Source organism: Equus przewalskii, chromosome 1 (genome assembly GCF_037783145.1).
Source record: "Equus przewalskii isolate Varuska chromosome 1, EquPr2, whole genome shotgun sequence".
Taxonomy (NCBI): domain Eukaryota; kingdom Metazoa; phylum Chordata; class Mammalia; order Perissodactyla; family Equidae; genus Equus; species Equus przewalskii.
The window spans coordinates 97257537-97280844 of NC_091831.1; the positions used below are offsets into that span (position 1 = coordinate 97257537).

Consider the following 23308-nt stretch of genomic DNA (forward strand, 5'->3'; position numbering starts at 1 on the left):
CCATTGCCTATGTTTGATTTTAATATATTCCAGTACCTAATTTAAGCCTTAGCGTTGGGGAGGGGGAAAATGGTAATGTGGACCAGATTTTAGATGGTTGGCACTTATAATGTCACAGAGAACCTGAACGGAATAATAAGCGATGGTTATGAACTTGCTAAGAATCAATTTTGCATGTGGAGCTTCATCCAAGCAACAATTATATAAACGCTCAAGCTCTAGAAAATTGGCAGGATGCTAAAACTACAAATGTGGTCTGTATCATCATTCTTCAATGGACCGATTATTTTCAAGCTGCCTTTTCCCCTTGGAAGGCACCTTAAGGGCACATTTGGCCAGCTTCTTCCCTCTGACGGAGACTGCTCTTAAATATCAGAACCCTCGTGTCTTAAAGGTCTCCGGATCTAGGCCAAACAGAGACACAAACCTATTTTGAGCACACGCTTCGGTGCCAGGCCCGTTACACACGTTCTCTTATTAATCTTCACAATAAGCCTGCAAGGTAGGTTCAAGAATCCTGGTTTCACCAGTAAGAATCCGACACTCAGAGAGCCTGAGCAGCCTGAGCCTCCAGTCCTACACACCTCTGGAGGGGTAGAACCTGGATTCAAACCCAGATCTCCGGCTGCTTTTCTCTACACCACACTGTTTCCCCCAAAATACCTTCCCTAGTGGTGTCTTCTCTATCATCTCACAGCCTTGTAAGCCTAGAATCTCTTTTGTGCAGTCTAAACAGCTTTCTACCACTTGCTCTCTTTCCCAGTTTCCACCAGTCAAAATCCTATCCCTCTTACAAAACTTGGGCTCAATGCCCTCTCCCTTTGTAAACCCACCTGGCACCTTCCATCAGTGTGACCTCTGCTTCCTGGGAATTCTCCCCGCCCCACGCTTGGCTCTTACAATACTTAGTACTTTCTGTACTTTATCAGGGCTTTTTCAATCCTTAGGTGACTTACCTAAACTATCAATTCTCAGTGGGAGGGAGAAAAGAAAGGATATTTATTGCGCACTGACTTTGTTGTCCTTAATGCGAGTAATCCTATGATGACTTTTTACCTGCCACGTTACAGATGAAGAAACTGGACACGCAGCAACCTGAAGAGGTGGCGTGAGATGCAAACCCGGAAGGCAAGAACAAGAAATTACAGAGCATCCCCCTTCTGAGACTACCCCATCCGCAGGCGTCCAGTACCGTTTGTGCAATGAATTCATGAATGGATGTATGAATGCATGAACATCTGAAGGTTGACTTACAGTAGGAACTCAGTGAGAAATGACATGGTTAGGAGAGCTGAAGTATCCTGAAAAATACACATTGCAAGTGCAGAGGGGGTTTTGTGGCTGCAGAAAATCCCAAACATTGAAACAAGCCCAGAGTAAAAAGAAGGAGTTTCCTTAACATTTTCACAACCAAAAGTGTGGCTGCGCAGACCGAGTACAGAGAAGCATTTGCAATCTACAAACGTCCCTCCTTCGGAAAGCTCTAGAACACTGTCCGGTTTTGTTCCCAAACTTCGGTCCGCGGGGGCCGGCAGGCGGCTATCTCTTTAAGAATCTGGTCGAAGTCCTTTTCCTCTCCCGGCCCCGCCCCCTCGCGGGCTGGGCGCGGCCCAGGCACCCACCCCTTTCTCCTGCCGCGGACGGAGCTACAGGTTCCGCCGCCTGTCCGTCACAGAAGCGCCGTCTCTGATTGGTTTCTGGTCGGGAGGCGGGGCGGGAAGGCCGGAGAAACTAGTTTGGTGGCGGCGCCTGGCTGTACCGCGGCGGCGGCGCGCTCGGGCTGCGGGGAGCCGGGGGAGGGCAGCGCGGCGGCGGCGCCCGGAGCGGTGAGTACCCGGGCTGGGCTGGGCTGGGCTGGGCTGGGGGCGCGACCTCCGGCCGCTCTGGCCGCGTGGGGCCACTGGCACTTGTCACCACCTCCCCCCCCCCCCACGACGATCCCGGGCAGGGACCGGGGCGCTGGGTGCGCTCGCCCCGCCGTGGGAGCCCCCGGCAGAGGGAGCCTCCGCGGGCCGCGTGCGGGAGGAGCGCAGGGCGCTCGGTGCCCGGAGCCGCCTCAGTCCCCGCGGGGTCCAGGGGGCCTGGAGTCGGGGACAATGGTGGGGAGGGGACCGTAGTCAGCCGCCCGCTCCCCAAGCCCGGCCCCTCCCGCCTCGCGCGTGCCGGGAGAGCCGGCGAGGGTATTTGCGCCGAGCTCTGGGCCAGGGAATGAATTGTTTTGCAAATGGATGTTGCGCGCGGGAGCTGCAACTCTTTCCCCTGGGAGTGGTTGATTCATTGAGTCCGCAGACTCTGTTTTTGAAAAATTACTATCGATCCTGGAAAGAGGAGGCTGCTTGCCTTTGAGGATGCTAGCGCCGGGCTCTGCGCCCCGGCCGGGCCACGTCCCCGCGCGCTGGACGCCGAGGGCTGGGTGGCTGCCTGCCTCGTGTCGAGCGAGGGACGAGGGGTGAAACCAGCGAAATGTCGCCCACGCGAGCCGTGCCGGGAGCCCCCGGGGCGTTCGTGTCCCTCCTGACGGGGCCCCTTGTCTCTGTTTAGAGAGCTGTGGAGCAGGAGAGCAATGATCACACGCTGTAAGCCCACTCACCTGTCCACCGTGGTCGCAGCCACCCTGGCAAGTCCAGAGCAAGCCTCCTCCAGCCCTGCTGTCCCCCTCCCCCGTCTTGCCCTGGCTCTAGGACCCCCCCCCCCCGCACTTGGGCACGCCCCCACTCCTCTTTTCCCCGCCGCAGAGTTGCTTGAGAAGCTTTTCTTTTAGGACACTGTGTCTCCAGGGCCACCGGACGCTTTTTTGTGCTGCTGCCTCAAAGCCCCCAAAGTTCGTTTCCACTATCTTTGAGCAAAGACAAATCTGTTTAGAGATCTGATCAAAGGAATTGGGGCGGGGGCAGAGCCAGGCCCCGGCGAGTTCCATCTGGACGTTCTTGGGTCCTGCTGGGTTGCTTTGAGCCCGGGAAGGTTCCCTGAGCTTTGGCCCTCCCTGGTGAGTCAGGGCGGAGAACACCAGGTGTGTCCTGTCCTTTTGCTTTCACTCTGCTGGTGTGACCGAGGGAGGGAAGCTGCCAGTGGCACTGGGAGACGAGGCAGGAGCCCCATGTTCTTATCGTGGACCAGACTTTGGTGCGTATGACTTGGGGTCCAGGCCCTTTGGAACCCTGGCCTCAGTCTCCCCATTCATAGGTAGGACTGATGCTCAGTGGGCCCAGGTGTGCTGTTGGTAAGGCTTGATCTTAGGGGCTGGGGAGAAGTGGGACACAAGGTCCAGCCCACCGGGGACAGATTTGGTGTCCTTCGAAGACAGGGGGTCCTTAGGTCACCAAGCTGTGCCTGTGGAGGTTGATGGAGTCAGTCTTCTTCCAGGCCTGGCAGTTATCTCCATCTTGAGTCATTCCGTTTGTCAGGAAGTGACTCCAGGGAGGAGTTAAAAGCAAGGTAGAGGGAAATGGTAGAAACCTCTGTCCTGGGGCTCAGGCTGCAGCGGGATTTATGTTTGTGGTGAAGAGAGAGGAGCTGTGGGCGAGCTGTGCACTCCACATCGGAGATGGCTTCTGCAGCCTGATGCCCCTTAACAGCCTCTTAAACCTGCCGGCACCCAGTGTGGGAAGAGGAGAGCTGGAAGGAAAGAGGAAGATTGCCCACGCCTGGGACTGCGAGGTCTGCGGCGAAAGTAGGCTTGGTTCTCCCCATCTATTGCCTGGGAGGTCGAGATGGAGTGGTGTTTAGTGGGTGGTTCATTCATTTGCTAATTGATTCATTGTTTGAAGGATCTTGATTGGGACCCTGCCTTCAGGGAGCTCCTAGGCGTGGGTGGTGTGCTGGCACAAGGATTAGGAGCCCTGACACACCGAGATGTGCACAGTACCCCGGTGATAAAGGCAGCCAGGGGAGCTGAAGGGACACAGGAGGGCACACGGCGGGAGAGGGTTCTAGGCCCTGGGCGGCTGCCTTCTCCCACCACCCACTCCCACTTCTCCCAGAGCCCATTTTCATTGCCAGCCTCCAGGCAGGTGCAGGTTGAGGTAGGGAGAATGCAGAAGGGGCGATGGCAAAGGTTCACCTGGGACTCTGGTGGTCTGGCCTGTGGAGTCAGCAACCCCAGGAGTCCCCAGGAAGATAGATGGCTCCTGGATGCAGCCTCTCTGCTCCTGGGTCCTGGGGGAACCCACCCCACCAGCGCCAAAGACCGGCCCCTCGCCTCAGCCGTTGGTCCCTCTGGACCAGCCTGAGGGTGTGGGTGTGGCCTGGCCAGGGAGGGGGCGGGCAGAGCTGGCAGGAGAAAACAGAGTGGCCAGATGCAAATGAATTGGCTGATTGAGATGCTGGTTTTCATCTAATGTGGTAAATTTCATAATTGAATTGCCTTAGGCAGCCGGGGCTGTTGAAGCGTTTTTCCGAGCCAGAAAACACTTAGTTGGGACAGCTGGGGGCGGGGGCGGCAGTGGGCGTCGGGAGAACGGCGGCATCCACAGCTTTTACTCACAGCATCCCAGCAGGACCTTCCCTTAGGAATCCGGGTCTGTCCCCAGGTGACGGAAGTCAGCCCAGCCTCCACAGCAGGTTCCTGACCACCTGGCCCATAAAGAGGGCTCAGGGACAGGAGGGGGTCCCTGTAACTCTTTTCAGCACAAGGTCAGGGGGAAGAGCATGGATTCGGGACACAGACTTCGGTTCAGATGCTGCCTGTGTCTGTGATCACTCCTGTCCTGGGGTTCCCACCACCTCCACCCACCCGGCCCCCTCCCTCTGGCGCCAGTAGACCCTATTCTTTCCTAGTGCTGAGGCTTGCCTTCCGAGCTCTGTCAGTGCCCTCCTGGATGAAAAAGGGCAGGCACGCGTGACACGCTCATTGGCCTGTTGTTAAAAGTTCCAGCTCTGTGGTCTCAGAAATCCAGTTCAATTGGGAAATTTTACTGTATTTCCTGCAAATACATGAAAATCTTCACAACCGTTCTCTTCTCAGTGGTCTCCTGGCCCCTGGCTTGAGTACAGAGTCTGGTCAAGGCTCTCTGGCCTACACCTTGTTTCAGTGGGACTGAGGCCTGAAGTCAACTCTCTTCCCCATCCCACAGGTGGGGAAACTGTTGGCAGAAAGAGCACTTAAATAGGGTTCTGGGAGTGCTGCTCTGCCCCTGCCTAGCTGTGTGACTTCGTGTAGGTCCCCTTACCTTTGTGAACGTCGATTTCCTCTTCTGTACAATGGGTGCACGCTCTTCTGTACAATGCTTCTGTTCAATGTTTGCTGTAAAATCTCAAAGGTTCTCGCAGCCTCTGTTAAGTAGTTGTATAAGGCTTGAGTTATTTGCTTCGCCCTTGTGGGCAGAAAGAGTTTGAGAGACAGCCAGTAGAGTGCAGAGGGGCCGAATTAGAAGTCAGGAGTCTAGAGTGCTAGTTCCAACTTTGCTTCTAATGTGTGCCGTGGGATTTTGGACAAGTCACTTTCCCTCTTTGGGTGCTAATTTTTCCACCTGTAGAATGAGAGGCATGGGGTAAGTAAGTTCCTGGTTTCCCTTCTTTCCTGGGTGAATGGCAGCTGAGTCAGACTTTTCCAAGAAACTGCAGAGGGACAGAGTTCGCCTCGCTCGGTTTCTGGCTTCTGCCCACTGCCTTGGAGCTTGTGATCCAGGTGTGAAGGGCTCGCGGACCCTTCTGTGCCTGCGGAGGAGGGGCTCGTGAAGCTGGAGGACTCGGTCAAGGAAGAACGAGACTGCAGCCAAAGGAAGGCGGCACGTGGGGGACTCCATTCCCAAGGTTGCTCTGGCTGGCCCTGGGCTGGGAGCTGGGCAGCAGGTGTGGGAGCCCTTAGGGTGACCCTGCCCCACTTGGAACAGATGGGTGGGACCTAGCCTGTAGGGTGTCCCCTGGGCTCAGCTGCCTGGCCACCTTTGAGAAGAGAGATGGATAAAGAGCTCCCAGGAGCAAGAGGGATGGTGAGAGAGCCCAGGGGCCCGGGGAGGGTGCAGGGCTCCCTGCCTCTTGCACACCAGGCTTTACCACGAGGTGAGGCTCCTGCAAGACCAGCTGGATGGCTCCTCCACATGGAGGCGGGCGCTGAGCAGGGCCCTGGGAGAGCTGCGTCTCCTGCCTGGAGGGAGCACCGCGCTCACCATGGGCGTCCCTCCCCACCCGCTCTGGCTGCCCAGAAGACACCTTCGACTCTCAGCCAGTCCTCAGAGTAGGATGCAGGGATGGGATGGAAACAGAACGCCTTCTTATTTTCTACCTGCTCCCATCCAGCCCCTGAGGAGAGGCTGACCACAGGTCAGTCGAGGCTGAATGGAATTAATTTCCTGATTAAGATAAGAGAGGCTTTGCTCATTCAAACCCCAGGACGAGCTGCCTGCCAGGTTTGCAGGTGGCCAGGCCTGATTTGCCTGAGCAGGAGTGAGCACCCGGAGGCCGAGGAGCTCCAAGCCGTGGCAGTCGCATCCAGCATCCAGAGTTCAGGTTGTGCTACGTCCTGGCTGGGCTTTAAGACCCTGGGCTGCTAGTCCCTTAGCCTGTGAATGCCTTTGTTCACAGCTTTGGAAATCTGAGGGAGAAAGATGGACAGCTGCATTCATGCAGCGAACGTTTATTTCGCACCTTCTGAGTGGCTCACCCTGGACTAGAAACTAGGAAAAGAAAGTCATGTTCAAAGAGGGTCCTTCCTTGGAAGGTCTGCCTCTGGTGTGTGAGGCAGACAGGTGGTCAGGTGGTTAGGACACAGCCTAGGGTGTGAGTGGCATGTCAGGAGTCTGCCTCAGTTCCCCGTTGGAGAGGTGAGGAAGCGGACTATTATTAGTGTCCCCATTCCAAATGTGTCTGAGGAATACGTTTGCCGTCTGTTCTCTGCCAGGCTCTGGGGTGCCGCAGAGAACAAGGCAAGGTCCCCAGCATCCTGCAGCCCCCATTTAACTGAAGGAGGCAGACAACAGATAGACAGAATAAATACAGCTGCCATTAGGGCTGCGGGAGACGGATGGGAGGTGTGAGGAAGAGGGTCACTGTTGGGGATCCACTTAGACCAGGGGCCTGAAAGAGGCCTCTCTGGGCTGCTGACATTTGAGCCCAGACTTGCAAGAGGCAGCCGTGGGAAGATCCAAGGAGGGGCGTGCCAGGTGGAGATCAAGCGCGTGCACAGGCTGGGAAGATCCTGGGCTGGGGAGGCGACAACGAGATGAGACCCAGAGATAGGTGCCGCCTTGCATTCCGTAATCTTCTGATTCAGAGGGAGACTAAGGAAAACACGTTCCTTTTAAGTTGTTTTATTGTTTCTTTATTTCAATAATACATTAGTAGATTCCCTTTGTAAACAAAGACTGTGAGAAAAAAGGAACATGGTGTGAAAGTCGCCCTCCTTGGTATCTGTCAATGGTTTGATGCACGCCCTTCTAGTCCCTCTTTGTATATACAGATTTTGTTTTTATGTGGCTTGGATCATACTGGACACTCCACAACTTCTATCACTAAGGGTGTGGTGGAGTCCTCTCCCTGTTCACAACCGCACAATAGTCCACAGCGTGGCCAGCCCCCCACCTTTCATCTCCCTGTCTCCTAACGAGAGATGTTTGGGTTGTGTCTGATTTTTCTTTTTTCCCCCATACAACCCAGGAAGTCTTGTACATCCTTGATCATGCATCTTTCTCATCTTTAAAATTTCATTGTCAAAGCCAAATGCCTTTCGCCAAGACAGCCAGTTCACTCTCCCACGGACGGTGTCCGGGAGCCCATTTCCCCATCGTCACCCACACTGGATAGGATGCATGTTTTCAGCTAATGTGATGGGGGAAAATGATCTCATTAAATTATTCCTTTCTTCTTTTAAAAAAAGTGATCCAGTTTCTTCAGGGTTCCTCTTTTTATTTTAACCCATCTTTGTTTTTCCAGAAGATCAAGGTTTAGCGAGAGCTGGCTCTGCCTCTCCTGGTCTCCTGACCTTGCCTGGGGACTCAACGAGCCTGCGCCCTGCGAACTCATCTGTGAAATGAGGCCCTTTTAATCCCTGCCCTGCCCCCTGCCAGGCTGCTGTGCACTGCAAATGGGCAGACATTCCTGAAAGTTCATTTTATGCTGAAAAGCCCTGCACACATCACGGGGTTGACTAGTGAAGGCCGGATATCTGAAGCTTGGAACCTTTGAGTGAATCCGGGGGTCTTTAAACAGCGAGTGTGTCCAGGGGAGGGCTGCGGTGGATCTAGGTGGGACGTCTGCCTGGCGTCACTGAGTTGGAAAGGGCCTCGTGTAGCTTGAGTGAGAAGCCAGAGGGCCAGCCACGGCCATGAGCTCCTTCTCGTCTGTCCTGCAGGTGTAAAGCAGTGAGGCGGGAGGGTAGAGAAAGTCATCTAGCTGGTCCACTAAAAGGCTCAGAAAGCAGCATTGGCACCACAGACCTCATAAGCCACCTGTTTACCTGTTGGTGGAGGCTGCAGGCTGGGGCTCCTAGAACTTGATGAATTTCCATGTGTATTACTTTGGGGGTCCTTGTCTGTTTTCCTCTAACAGGAGGCTTTTAAGCAAAAGATTTATGAAAGGGCCCTTGTACTTGATTTGGAGACAAAAGGAGGGGAAGCTGTGGAGACCGATAGAGAAGGGAAGGTGGGATCTGCAGCCAGGGAAATCAGGCCCATGTGCTCTCTGGGCGGCATCAGGCCCCTTGATGGGGAGCCAGCGGACTGGTGGCCCCATGGCCTGGGCCCCTGGAGGAATTTGTTACTGCTGGAGTGAGGGGCCTGGGGACGTTTTAGCCAGGCTCTTCTCTCAGTGCCCAAGTGGGTTCTGTCTAACACAGCTCGCCCCAGCCTTGGGGGCAGCATCCAGGCCTGGCTGCCATTCCCCTGCTGCCCTGGGGATGCCTCAGACGAAGCCGTGGTGGAGGCCACAGTTATCCCCGACCTGTTGGGACAGCTGCAGGGGAGCTCTCGACCATGGACAGGAAGGTGGATAGACATGGGGAGGGTGATGGAGAGCACATGAGCAAGGGACAGTGGGACCCCCACGGGGCTGTGGTAGGGAGGTTCCCACTTTGGAGGAGGAGAAAGGGGCGGAGGTTGGCAGAGCAGGAGGAGAGAGGGAGCAGGAGGAGGGAGGGGCGGAGCCTGGCTTCAGGCACTTCTCAGCTCTCCCCTGGTTCTAGGGGTGAGGCTTTTCATGACCTGAGAAGGGGAGCATCTCACTCTGGAGCTGGTCCCAGGATGGTCTGCTGGGGGCAGGGGCGTGAGTGGGCTGCCCTTGGGGGTCCCGCCCCACTGCCACCTGCGCCCGCTCGCAGGCATCCAGCGGAGCTGGCGTGGGTTTGTTGCCAGGTTTCTTCCCAGCACCGGGACGACCGGCGTATCTGCTTCAGGAAGTCGCAACTGCTATTTTTACCGCTCCAACTAGGAGTTTTTACTGGAAGGTCCAATTACAAGCAAAATGTTAGGGTTTGGCTGGCCAGCAAAGCCCTGCGAGGCCGTCCAGCCCAAGGTCAGTGGGTGTGTAAAGACACATTTGCACGTGGACACACACCTACCCTGGCTGTTGGGTGGCTTCCTCTGAACCACTCCCAGTGCCTGGAGTTTTCCTCTAGGCAAAAAGGAAGCCTTTGCTGGGTTTTGCCCAGATAATTGCCCCCCCCCACCCCACACCTTACACTGGCTGGTCATGCGACTGTGAAGCTGACCTACAGAGCAGTAACCCATTCTGTTCCTGACTGCCCAGGAGCTGGAATTTTGTTGAATGAAATTGTTGAGAACCTCTGTATGCTACATGCACCGCTAAGTGCTAAGGATGGAGATAAGGAAGCCAGCCCTGTGCTCAAACGTCGCACATGCAGCAATTTCAGAATGCAGGGAGTGCAAGTTTTCCCTGAGTCCCTGGCCAGGCACCCGATATGCTTTGGCTGTATATATGCCTAATGGCTGAAGGCCATGCAGGGCTCGTCCTCGGTTCTGTTGCTGCATAAGAAATCATCAACAGCTTAGTGGCTCCAACAAGGCCTGTTTCTTAGCTTACCTTCCTGTAGGTCAGAAGCCTGGGCTGGCTCGACTGGGTTCTCTGCTTGGGGTCTCAAGTCCAAGGTCAAGGGATCAGCTGGACCGGACCTTTCTCCCAGGCTCTGGGGGAGAATCAGCTTCCAGGCTCATTCAGGTTGCTGGCAGAATTGAGTTCCTGTGGTTGTGGGACTGAGATTCCTGTTTCCTCACTCGCTGTCAGCTGGATGCTCATCTCAGCTCCTAGAGGCAGCCGACTTCCGCGCCATGTGGCCCCCTCCATCTCCTCGCCAGCAGTGGGCCGTCCTGCTCCAGATCTCTGCATCCACTTCTCTGGTTAGTGGGAGAAAACTGCTTTAAAGGGCTCCTGTGATTAGGTCAGGCCCACCCAGGTAATCTCCCTATTTTAAGGTCACTTGCTTAGTTAGTGACATCATTAACGACATATGCAGATTCCTTTGCCTTGTAGGTGACATGGTCACAGGACTAAGACCAGGGGTGGAGATCAGGGGACCGTGTTTGAATTTTCCTCCCACAGGGTTCATGCTGCAGCAACAGCAATATTAGTAAGAGCAGCTCTCGTGAATTGAGTGAATTGTGTGTGTCCTACTGTGCTAGGCTCTTTACATGGGTTCTGTCATTTAATTCTCAGGATAGCACTTGAATGTGGAGATGGTTATTGTCACCCCCATTTTCTAGATGAGGAAAGTGACGCTCAGAGAATGGAAGCGTCCTGGGCCGGTTACACAGGTGGAAACAGCAGTGCTGGGATTTGAAACCAAGGTCTTAGTGCCTGACCACCCCATTGAACTGCTCAAGGTCGGCATCTGCAGCCTGATTCCTGTGGTTTATGGAACCCCATCGAGCACAGGCTTGAGGGCTGCTCTTTGCCATCTAGCATTTAAAATACTTAAATATGAAACATATCAGTCATACTGCAAGTTAATACAGCAGACACTTGGGACCATGAATGTGGGTTTAACAGATGTCTGGATCTTTTAGATTCTTATTCCAGTGGATATTGTGGTTAATCCATTTCCCTTTCAGCAACATTTGTTGAGCACCTAATATATTCTAGGCAGCAAAGATGACACAGAATACTGTCCTTGAGGAATTGGAAATAAAAATAAAGACACAATATCCAATGACCCGAAGTAATAAATAATGCTGGATAACAAAGGGATGTCACAACACTGCAGCAAAGACTCAACACTGGGTATTGGAGTGTTCATTGCAGGAGACAAGACAAAAATGTTTTATTTACTCACTGCTGCATCCCTGGGCCCAGCACATGGCAGCTGCTCGGAAATTACTTGTCACGTTAATTTTTTGAGCATCTACTGTGTACAAGGCCCTCTACGCACCAGACAGATGTCAAGTCCAGAGGAGAGTGTGACCATGAAATGAGAGGGATTGTGAAAGGAGGGAGTGGCCTTGAGCAGGGAGGAGGGGAGGAGGGGAGGGCTGGAAAGGCCAGCGGGTGCCTGAGTGAGTGGTGGGAGGGAGAGGGGCTGCGGTGAGTGATGAAGCCGGAGGAGGGCAACACCGAACAAGGCTTGGATGTCAAAGCCTCATGGAAGGTTTTGAGCCCAAGATGTTGGTGGTCAAAAGTGAAGCCTTTGGCACTGATTGCTGGGAGTGGGAGACCCTGGGGACGCGCCCGCTACAGCCCAGCCTACAGTGGGGAAGGCTTCACCTCATCTCCAGCCTCGGACTAGCCACACAAGGGAGCCAGAAGGAAGATTTAATGGAACTCGGTGGCCAAATGATATGCTAAGAATGTATATCTGAGTGAGTTGCAATTCTTGGGCACCCGTGTATTTGGCTATAAATACACATCCAGATGTAATTTCAAGAGACCAGGAATTATCAGCTGCAGAGTGCAGCAGGCCACGCCACGCACGGCCCTGTGGTTCGCTGTCTGAGGCCCTGCCCTACAAACCAGCAAGGACTGTCATTTAGGAGAGCGCCAGGGGGTCCTGTGGTGAGAAGAGAGCGTCTGCTAGTGCAGGGAGGAGCAGAGCAGGCCTGGTGATTAGAGGGAGGCTCCCGGGGTGGGGGGAGGCCAGCCAACACGGAGGTGGGTGCTGCCTCCTGGGCCCCACGTCCCCATAAGCTGGGGAGGAGACGAGACCCCTGGGGTATGCATGTTTCCTCTTTCACCCGCCCCACGCTTCCCATAGAAGTGCCTTTTGCTCTGAGTTCTTAAAAAAACATGTTAATGTGGAGGGTAAGGAAGTGTTCTGTTAACCCAGTGTTCTTGAAGTGTGGCCTGAGAGGGTCCCTGAGGTTCGGAGTCCACAAGGTCAGAACTGTTTTCGTGGTATTACCAAAGTTTTAATTTGCCTTTTCCAGTCATTCTCTCGGGGTGCATAACCCAGTGAACCAGTGTTTCCCAGTGACCATTGCGCGATGGTAAGCAAGTCATGCTTGGGTCAGCGACCCATTCAAAGTGCAGGCAGACCAGGATGTGATGCCCTGGGGTCCAGAAGTCCACTGATGGGGACTGAGCTTCCCCATGCAGCTGACCTTTAAGAACTGCTGTCAGGTCTCCACGATTCAAGGAACAATGGCCACAGTTATCTCAAAAGGCCCTTAAAATCTCCTCCCTTCTACCACCTATCCATGTGAGGCTGGATTTTCTTCATATTCTTCAATCAAAACAGCATTTCACCACAAAAAAATAAATGCACAAGCTGATAGGAGAATCTAGTACTCTTCTCAGTAAAGTTTTTAAAAAATAGATTTATGAAAAACATCTGTTGCTTATGTTAACATATAATGGGTAGTTATTACTGTTTTTAATTTTTTCTGAGTTGTAATTTTAAATATGGTAAGTATCAGTAGGCAGAACTACATAGATGAAAACCCCACAGGGTCCTCAGTCATTTTTAAGTTGTAAAAAGATCCTGAGACCAAACCATTTGAGAACAGCTGTGCTACCTGAAGTGCCTGTAAGTCGGGAACAGGGTGTGGGGTACTGAGTCCGGCTCTCTACACCCGTTTTCCCCCTTTTGGTCCCTGCACAATCCTATGAGGTTGGTGTAATTATTTTCATGCCCATTTTGCAAATGTGGAAACTGAGGCGCTGAGCATTTGAGTGCCAGGCTCAGGTTCCACAGTGTGGAGGTGCCGTGGAGGCGGGCGGAGGGTGGGTGGCAGCCTGATGTCAATGTTCTCCAGCGGTGGGGGTTGGGGGGAAGGCAGGCGCCTGAGAGAGCCTGTTGCCCGGGTCTGGTCTGCGCCCTCGAGCCGTGGGCCCTGTTGGGCAGCCGGCCCTCTTCAGGGCATCCCTCCGTCTGGCAGGGAGACAGGTCCTCACACGCTTCCCTCTTTCCCAAGCCCGGGAAGGATGATGCGGGTCTGCTGAGTGGCAGCAGGGTGGGGAGTGAGCGCCGACTGTGGAGGGAAGCAGCTTTGAACACTGAGGCCGTGTGCACACTTTTTCTCTGAGCCTCAGTTTGCCCGTCTGTACAGTCAGGACAGGGACCCCTTGAAGAGGCCTCGTAAGGGTTAAGTGGAAGAATGTGTGTCAGTTGCCTGGCATGAAGGGTCAAGTGCAGCGAGGTTTTTAAACCATGACACTGCATCTGGCACAGAGTTCAGCGGGCTCAAAGCAGGTGTCCTCTGCTCTCGTCCCCAGCAGTAGCTGCGCTCAGCCAGTTTCTCACACAGCCTGCCAGCGCTGGCGGGGGTGTGTGTGTTTTGTATCTGTGTGTGTGTCTCAATAGGTAGTCTGGTTTCTAACGTATGTAAAAGATAACAGCCTGTACACAGCACTTCTCCTTTTAGCACAGAAAGCCAGTTGCTTAGATTTTTTTTATACCGCTGCGTAGTACTCTGCTCTGTGAGCAGACCGAGGTTTGTTTACGTGGGCCTCTCATTCGAGAATGTCGAGGTGGTTTCCAGCCTTTTGGTCTTGCAGCCGATGTGGCAGTGGATAATCTCGCGCTTGTGCAAGTGTGGCTGAGGGCAAATCCTAGGAGTGGAACTACCAGGGCCATAGGCACATGCATGTGGCATCTTGAAAGATACTGGCAACTTGCTCTGCAGCCACCCTCCCCTGCTCTTGGCCCCCTCCGTGGGAAGAGAAAGACAGAGCTGTGTTTTGGGCTCTTGGAATTGAAGAAGATTCTGATTCTGATTCGCCGCCAACACTGACAGCCTGGAGAAGAACGAAGCTCCTAGACAACAGGGGGAAAGAATCCCCTCCCAGTAGATGGCGGGTGCGTTACTCCGGGCTTTTTTCTGATCCATTCTGCATGTTCCTTTCCTTCAAGACTCTCTCCAGGTGGCTCCCTGGAAGTGATCTCTAGGCCAGAGTGCTTTTAATGGCTCCATCTCTGGGCCTCTGTGAATCTTTCAGGACCAGACAGGAAGAGAGTCAGCCTCCCTCCAGGTCCCCAGCCCCCTCTGTTTGCCAAGGGCCAGGCCCATCCCGCTGAACAGGGAGGACCCAGGACAGGATGCAGTGTTTGCTGTGGAGGGGCTGTGCTCTGCCTTCTTTGTCTCTCTGTCTCGCTCTGGATAAGTGAAAGGAAACAAGTTATTTCAACAGATGGGGGAACCTGAGCTCCGAGTTCTTTGTCCCCTCTGTGATTACAGCAGTGGTGTCCGTTTCACTGGCCCTGCTCCCGTCTGGAGCAACAGCTGGGCGTACAGACGACTCCCTGCTCGGGGGCAGAGACAGTGCAGGCGGCCACCGAGCCCAGGGGAGGGGACTGTGCCCCAGGGGGATCGGGAGGAAGAGGTGAGCAGCACTTCCTCTGTGCCCTGCCCTGATGAGTTTGGAGGTGTCTGGGCCCCTCCTGCCTTAGCTGAAAAAAACGTTTTTGTCACGGGCGTGTTGTAAGCATGGCAAACATAATTTTTAGGACAATATGGCATTAAACATCTGTAATTCTGCTCCAAAGAACTTATCTCAAGAGAATTCAAAAGTAATTCACCATAAGCAAAGAAGTTACTTGTTCGTTGGATAGAAATTCAGAAACCTATGGATGAGTGAATTAGTAAGCCATGGTTGATAGAGATTTCACAGACACCAAAGATTGCATTTGGCAGCCAGAGGGATGGGGCCGTTTGACGAGGGAGCCAGAAGACAGACAGCCTGTCCCAGTGTCTGCACGCAGGAGGCCCTTCATCAGCCTTCCTTCCATGGCGAGTGAAGGGTAGGAGTCTGGAAACTACGTGAATAGGTAAAAAACAGTGTAAAATAGTATTCTACAATTGCAACAATGTAAGATGTTTGTTTTTGGATAAAAGCTGAAAATATTAAGCCAAAGTGTAAAGAGTTACTCCATTTGCAGTGTTTCTCAAACTTGTCACCTCCCGCAGAAAACCATTTTAGACCTTTTCTCTTAATTGTGCTCACCGCCCCCAGATAAATTTTAATACCAGATATGCTGTATGTCTGTCTGTGTCCTCTATGTATATCTGCTTTATACATAAAAAAGAATAAGTTTTTTCCACCCCCAAGATCCAGTTTTTGGCCCCTTGGAGCAGTGTCCCCACTCCCTGACCCTGTGAAAATGCTTGTATTAGGGCTGTGACTCCAGGGGATTTATGTCTTTTGTATCTTGGCTCCTGGGGCTATCTTTGGCATGTCTCGCTTGGGTGGTAGAGCTCATGCTCTCGGAAGACAGGATCCCCGGGCAGAAAAAGGGGTGCTGACCATCCACAGCTGTGGCTGTTACGGGCTGGACCTGTGGCCCAGACAGCCCCTCCAGTGGCAGAGTGTGCCTCTCCTTGGCACGGTGGCTTCTCTTAAAAAACCATGTCAGTGAGGAGCTGACAGAGTCCCTGCATTGTCTTTGAGCATCTGGCCAAGGCTGGGAAACTCTTAAATCCTCCCCAAGGTGGCCTTGCTCAGCCGGGGCTCTCAGAACACTAGGGCCATTCCTGATGCACAGGAGGGACGTTAACTCATTTCCTACATTGGCTGTCTTGGGGCATGGGGCCTTAATTCTCCTCAAGAGGGCACTGCCCCAGGTGCAGAGAAGCTGGTTGAGGAAGGGGGCTCCGGGGGAAGAGGAGAGGAGTGTCTGGTGGCTGGAAGCCGAGGCCCCCCAGGCTGTCCTCTTCTCTTCCTTTGGTGTACAGGAAAGAGCGAGGCGCACCTGGCTCCAGATGCTGTCCCTTCCCCACCCTTGGAAGTTGGCTTGCACGATGTGGAGGTGGGAGCTAGCTGCCCATGTCTCCTTCTCCGCCCACGACCTATAACATGGAGATGGTAATCGTACCTGAGGCTGTGGTGGGGGTTAGACGAGTTAGCACAGAAAGCACTCAGAACACTGCCCAGTACGTGGTAAGTACTCCCTAACTGTAATTTCTGAGTACTGTTGTCATCGTTACCATTTTTCTCTGAGCTGCTGTTTTCTTATCTGCAAATTACAGCGATGGTAGGGCATGTGGTTGGATGGCACTTGTGGCTCTCGGGGAGGCAGTGAAGTCAGGTGACTGGTTTTGCCATTGAGACAGGAGCAGAAGTGGTGTGTGTCTTTCCAGAGGGTGCTCTCTCCCCTTTGGCATGGTGACTGCTGACACGGTAGCTGCTCTGTCACCTGGGTCCTGGGGAGTGACAGTTATGAGAAGAGCACTTTGCCCTCCTGCTCCCCCCCCTCCCGACATACACGACCACCAACCGAATCACGATGTATGTAGTATGGGCAAGCAATGTATGAGCAGTAAATCTCCGTCCTCTGAAGCCACTGAGGTTGGGCGTGTTTGTTTCTGCAGCATGACCTAGCCCATCCTGGGAAAAACCCATGGTCATCACCTGTCGGCTTGGGCGCAAGGACTGAACCTTAGATATTCAGTGCCCCGCACACTATAGGTCCACGGCAGACGTGTGTTTGCTGTGGCTCCCTTCTCACCCAGAATTCCTTGTGGATTCTTTGCAACAGATGTTGCTTCATCTTCCAGCAGGGTTTCACAGACCTGACCCCTTACCTCCTGTTCTGTGCCTTCTCTGGGGAGGCAGAGCCAGTAGCCCCAGTAAGCCCAGCGCAGTGACCGCCCGAACCTTTCCTCCAGGGGCGGCTCGTCCATGCTGGCGGAGTTGGCATCGATCTCAATAGCATCTATGAACTTGTAGTGGTTGCTCTGCCTCCCTGACCGCCAGGGGCTGCAGGCAGCCTGGGACTTGCCTGTCAATCGTGGAAGCTAAGGCTGCCCTTCCTCCAGTGTGCTTAATTACCATTTGGGTGCATTGAGTAAAGAGGCAGGAATGTATGGAGAAGGCACCGAAACATTCGCCTGCCCCCTCTAGGTCTGCTGGGACCTTCCTCTCCTCCTAGGCTTTGGTTGCAGGTGGACAGGGGGCCACTTGGAGGGCAGGCTTAGGACTCACTGCCCGTGTGGGACACTGATCTTCAGGAGGGTGGCACTGTTGATCCTGACCTCAGAACAGCAGGTGGGAAGCAGGTTGTCCCACGGCGTGCTCTGTCGGGGCGTGGAGGGGTTGGGGTTCTGCCCCGTGGGGCTGAGCTCAAGGGCGGCTGGCCTACCGGCTGCCCTTCCTGGGGAGCTGGCTGGTGCAGGGACATTTCGGTACGGCCTGAAGAGGAGGCCCGTTTAGTTCCAAGCAGCGTGTGAAGCAGACACCTCCGCCTTCCCTGAGTCTCGCTGTGTCCTAGAACCGGCCCCCTGACCAGCCCCTTCCCCTGCAGGAGGGATGGGCGTTGAGGTGAGGCTAAGGGCCAGGCTGGGGCGACGGGGTGTCCGGCAGACTAACCACACGAGAGCAGAAGGCCCGCGTTAGCGAGTCTCCTGACTTGACCGCAGCTGTGAAAGCTTGCACAAGAAACAGCTGGCAGATGAAATCAAAATAAATACACAGAGTGAGAAATAGAAACAGTCCAAATCCATTGCATTTTAAATTAAAAACAAGGTACATGCAGCTTCTTGAGCAAATATATGTATAGTTTTGGGAGATTTTTTTTAAAGAAAGGGCTATTGAAAGGCAGAAACATCTGGGGAGAGGGCCCCTTGTCTGATAGTTCCCTCGTATCTGGAATGATCTGTTTCTCCGAGTCAGTTAGAGTGGTCACACCAGTTTTACTTTGAGTTTTCACTTAGATTTGTCTGCTCCATAAGGGTGCTGAGTTTGTTTTCCACTTGAAACTTGGATGGTCACCCCTGCACCCCATGGGCTCCCTGGGGTGCTGTGTCCCCAGACACGGGCAGGGCAGGGCTTCAAGCCCCAGCATCACAGCTCGGAAACCCCACCTGGGAGCGGTGGTTGCAGCCTGCAGCCCCATGTGGATGTGGTGTTTAATAGCACTGAGGTTCTTTATTAGCACAGTCCTAGGGGTAAGCCAGCTCGAGCAGGCTTGCCGAAAACCTTTAGTGTTTTTCCTGATTATAAAAAGACTACATACTCGTTAAAAAAAACCAAACAACTAAAAAATGAATAGAGTAGACAGTGAAAATCCCCTCATTCAAAGTGGAGGGTAGGGATGGACGAGGATCAGGAATGTCTGCCGCGTTCTTTATTCAGTGACAGCGGTAACAACGGCAACAATAATAAAACAGCTGACCCAGGAAGCAGGCTGGGCCCAGGCTGTTCTGAATGCTTATCGGTTACCGTCTCATTTAATTCTGGCAACAGCCCTATAAAGTAGCAATTGTTTTTATCATCACTTTATGGTTGAGAAAAATAGACCCAGAGAGGCAAATTAACTTTCCCAAGGTCACACAGTCATGGCCGAGCTGTCTTCAGGGGCCCTCTTCCTAACCACTGCCATTGAGGAACTTGACCTTTCCTCAGGGCTGCTTTGTCACAGTCGTGGCAGAATCCCCTGAGAGAAACAGCTCCAATGCACCTGCTGCCTCCCCCTCTCCTGGCCCTCTCACCCATCCTGCACGCACGTTAGCTTTTGTTTTATACGTGTGTGTTGTCCAGCCCAAGAGATAAGGCCTTGCCGTCTTTTTTTTTTTTTTTTTTGAGGAAGGTTGGCCCTGAGCTAACTACTGCCAATCCTCCTCTTTTTGCTGAGGAAGACTGGCCCTGAGCTAACATCCGTGCCCATCTTCCTTCACCCTATATGTGGGACGCCTACCACAGCATGGCTTTCGCCAAGTGGTGCCATGTCCACACCTGGGATTCGAACCGGTGAACCCCGGGCCACCGAGAAGTGGAATGTGCGAACTTAACCACTGCGCCACCGGGCTGACCCAGGCCTTGCCGTCTTGACTTTTGTTTTTTTAGCCCCCAGCCCAGCCTAGTATACAGCAGGTGCTCAATCAGGGTTTGTCTTGGACTTTTAGACTGAGTGATCTGTGACTTTGGAGTCACTGGGGTCCTGTGCTCAGGCCCCCTTTCTGACTGCTGGCAGGGGTCCGTCTGCCGTGGCTGGCGGGTCCCAGGGCACATTCTTTCCTCATGTGCCTGGCGCCTAGGCTCGGGTGGCTGGCGTGGTGGGGATGGCCCGGCAGAGCTCTCGTCACACGGCAGACTTGAGCCCCCTCACAGCATGGTGGCCTCGGCCTGTCTGGCTTCATGCGTGTGGCTGGCTTCCCCTTGAGGGAGTGTTAGAGGAGATGGGAAGTGGAAGCTGCCAGTCTCTGAAGGCCTGGGAGAGGCTGGGGCCCAGGAATGGGCACAGAGTCTCTGGGGCTCTGTTTGGTCAGTCACAGTGCTGTCACAGATTCAAGGGGAGGGGCAGAGACCCCACCTCTCCATAGGAGGCGTGTCACAGAATTCGTGGCCCAGTCACTGGTCCCATGTCCTTGCGTCCCTGCCTGTCCCCCTGGCCTTTGTCTTCCCTGAAAGGGCCCACCTCCACTCCACCCAGCCTGTGCACTTGCTCTTCCTGAACCTGGGACCTTCCTTCCTCAGTCGTCACGTCCTGGCTCCAGCTCATCACTTAGGTATCAGCTCACATATCCCCTCCTCACAGGGGCCCAGATGAGCCCCCTGTCTGCTTATCACCCTGTGGCCTGTTGCTGTTTAATTTTCTCCATAGCTCTTCCAGAAAGTGAAAGCGTCCTGTCCCCTGCCTTGTTTCCTCATTGCTGGTCTGTCTCCCGCATGCCACTGACCCAGAGTGTGGCCCCATGGAGGCAGGAACCTAGTCTCTCTCTGTGTCACCATCTCGCGTACGTGGCACGTGGGGATTGTTCAGGAAGCTGACGGTGAATGAGCGGATCGGAACCACGGTACCTGCAACCCCCCGGCTGGCCCTGGGCCTTTCCACTCCCTCTGGGCTCTAGTGAAGAGCGATGGAGCCGATCCTCACTTCCAGGATCGCTCCCTCCTGGCTGGTGGAGGAGGGCAGAGGGCTTTCCAGAGCCCGGTACCAGAAGAGCCGCATTGAGAGCTCCGGTGTGTTTCTCTGATGACAGGAGCCTTGAGCTTTTTGTCCCTGGACTCTTCTGTGAGCGTGGCAGGTTTTTTCCTGAAAGTCTTATCCTTGGCTCCTGTGTTTCCTTGTGCGTTTAGTTAATGTTCCGAGGAGGATGGGAGAACGAGCTGGGCACGCTCTTATTTGGTGCATTTTAAGCGCTTCTCTGCAGGTGAGCATTGCAGCCTGGGGAGTGGGAGTGTCGTCTGAGGTGGATCAATACCTCTTAGCAGGGTGATAAATTGCTAGTCTGTCACATGGCAGTGTCGTGTGGTTATTTTATGTGCCTTAAATCCATCAAAGCCCAGGATGGCGCTCAGGTAATCACAGAAGTTTCGGGATATGCGCAGCATGGGAGGGTCTGATTTCTGGTGGCCCCCAAGGGTAGGGGGCCGCAGAGATAGGCTTCCCAGGGGCTTGGCACACCTGATTTTGCACACGCTCTGGAATGCTCACCCCTCTTGCCGCTGGAACCTCTGTCTCCCACTCCTTTTGCGTCCCGCAGCCCCTGCACAGGGCTGGGTGTGTAACTGGCCCTGAACACTGAGCATCACCTCCTGAAACCCGTTCTCAGTGTCCAGGGTGGTCTCCCTGGAGGTGGGAGGGGAGGGACCCACTCAGCTAAGACCCCTTACTAAAGCGAGCAGCCCCTGAGCACCCATTCAGGGAACTGATGTCCCAGTGAGTCCTTGTACTAGTTGAGACTCTTGGTGGCAAGTGACAGAAACTCCTCTCAAACAGGCAGAAAGGAAGTCTAGGGCCAGACAGACTCAGCATGCACAGGGGCCCTGCTCAGCCGCCTCTGTGCAGTGCCCATCTTGGGCAACACAGCTGCCACCCACTCCCACTCCTGGCCTTGGTCTTTCCTGCTGGCAGCCCTGGGGACGAGCCTGCTTCCTTCCCGCAGTTCCAGTGAACGTCGCAGACTGGAGTCTCCTTGGCCCATCATGGTGCCTAGGAGGATGGCACAGGCTGAGTGGCAGGCCTGGGTCGCCTTCCCTCCCCTGATGATTCCTGGGCCCAGTGACGCGCCGCTTTGGCCAGCCGGGGCCAAATGCACAGCCCTGGGTTCCTTGTCTGACCCGCCTCGAAGGAGGAGGGTCGTTGTCAAGAACAGTCAGGGGGTCAGTGCGAACTGGAGGGGGCATTGTGCTGGCTCGAGTGAAAGTGTCCCCCACGCTTGGCCATGGCTGTGGCTACCTGGGCAGTGCTGGCCTTGGCCTGCATCTTCTCTGGGTCTGGAAGGCAGCCATGTGAGCACTCGAGTCAGATGTGAAGTGAAGTGTGTTTTGTGTGCCGTGTGCATCTCAGGGCCTCGTCATGGGCAAAGGCAGGGACTAGTGGGTCCCTACAGTCACATTGAGCGGCTGCTCTGGGCTGGGTCTCATCTGAGTGTGGGGGTCACATCGTTAGCAGCACAGGGTCCCCGCCTTCAGGGAGTCAGTAAAAAATAAATGCATCATGTTAAGTGTCGGTGGGTGGTGTGAGGCAGGCAGAAGTGGGTGGGGTATATGGGGGGGTGGCCTCAACAAGGTGGTCACTCTGAGGAGGTGACAGAGTGAGCCATGCAGAAAGAAAGTGATGGGCAGGGGAGCATTCCAGGCTGAGGAACAGCACATGGAAGGGTCCTGAGGCCCAGCGAGAAGTCCTGTGTGGCCTGAGGGGGTGAGTGAGTTGGGGAGTGGCAGGATGGGAGGACAGAGAGGTCGCTGGTAGGGAGGGGTCAGCTCACGGGGGCACCTGGAGGTCACAGTGAGGACACGGGATTTTACTGAGGGTGCAGGGAGGCCCCTGGAGAATTTCGAGCTGGGTGTGATGTTATCCAGATGACGCTTTTAAAAAACTCACTGGTTTGCATGGAAAACACACCACGGTGGGCAGAGGCAGAAGCAGAGGCTGCTGAGGGCTCTCTGGGAGTCTGGGGAAGGCGCAGCTGGGGAGAAGGGCAGAATCGGGACTCCTTTTGGGGGGTGGCACCGGGATGGGGCATGGCACCCAGGGGCCCCCCACTCTCAGGCCTGCCCTCCCATGCAATGGCCTGGAGCCACAGCGCAGCCCTGGGACCGTGGGCCCGGGGGAGCTGTGCAGCTGTGCAGTCCCTTCCTGTGTGGGGACCACAGCATCCTCGTTGGTGAACGGGGGCCGACCAGCCTCCGCCTCCCACAGTCCTGGTGCTGCAGGGAGAGCTCTCTGCTCAGGCAGGCGAGGCAGTGAAGGCAGGGGGACAGAAGGGAGGCAGCCGGGCAGGTGCCTCTGCTCTGGCTCCGAGGTGCCCAGGCTGCCAGGCCGAGGGGAGCCTGCCCGGGCGTGTCCCACGTCGCTGGCCCGTGGCCCATGTGGGCATCCACATCAGCGCACAGGCATCTCCGTGCGGAGCAGGAGCCAGTCTGCCCCGGGGCCCCGGCTGCCGCAAGCACCACCTGGGAGAGGTCACTGCTCGACCTTGTTCTCGGGGCCTTGGGGCTGCTCTGGCCGGGGTGCCCTGCTTTCTGGCACTTTCTCAGCCTTAGTCCTGTGTCGTCCTGCCTTGGACCCACTCCAAAGGGAGTCTCCACCTGCATCTCTCACAGGCGGCCCTGTTAGCACGGCATCCCGGAGGGAGGAGGGGCCCGCACCCCACAGCCCAGGGCCCGCCGCCTCGAGTGTGGACCTGGGACCCACGAGGGGGCTGGGAGGGCTATCCACACCCTGGCTGGCCCAGGGCCTGGCCCCGTGCGCAGCCATGGAGCCCACGCCCCAGGAGCAGGTACTGGTGACGTCCTGGTCACACGGTGTGGCCATTAAGGTGAAGAGCTGGCGTTCCTACTGGGGGCTGTTGGCACGACACACGGGTGTCCAAGCCTGAGCGTTCAAGGCCACATTTAGCTGGAGCTCAGAGGTGGCCTTGGCTGCCTGCCTGGGCTTGGGGTGGGGCACGGGGCAGGTGCAGTGGGGTGCTCGGGGACCCAGAGCAGGGCAGGCCCTAGAAATGCAGGTGCTTGAGTATGGAACTGAGGCTGAGTCCCAGCTTCAGGG

At 54.9% G+C, this 23308-nt stretch overlaps 1 protein-coding gene across 5 annotated transcripts in view; it reads left to right on the top strand.

The window, feature by feature from the left end:
- Positions 1-1406: 1406 nt before the first annotated feature.
- Positions 1407-23308, top strand: part of KLHL25 (kelch like family member 25) — a 34223-nt gene continuing 12321 nt past the window's right edge. Inside the window, exon 1 of one of the 5 annotated variants that reach the window (XM_008522875.2) lies at positions 1407-1826. The gene's annotated coding sequence lies outside the window, so the exon portion shown is untranslated. Of the gene's footprint in view, positions 1827-2541; positions 3124-23308 lie in introns of those variants that run through there. The other 4 variants (XM_008522874.2, XM_070618243.1, XM_070618229.1 and 1 more) reach the window with 4 other exon arrangements.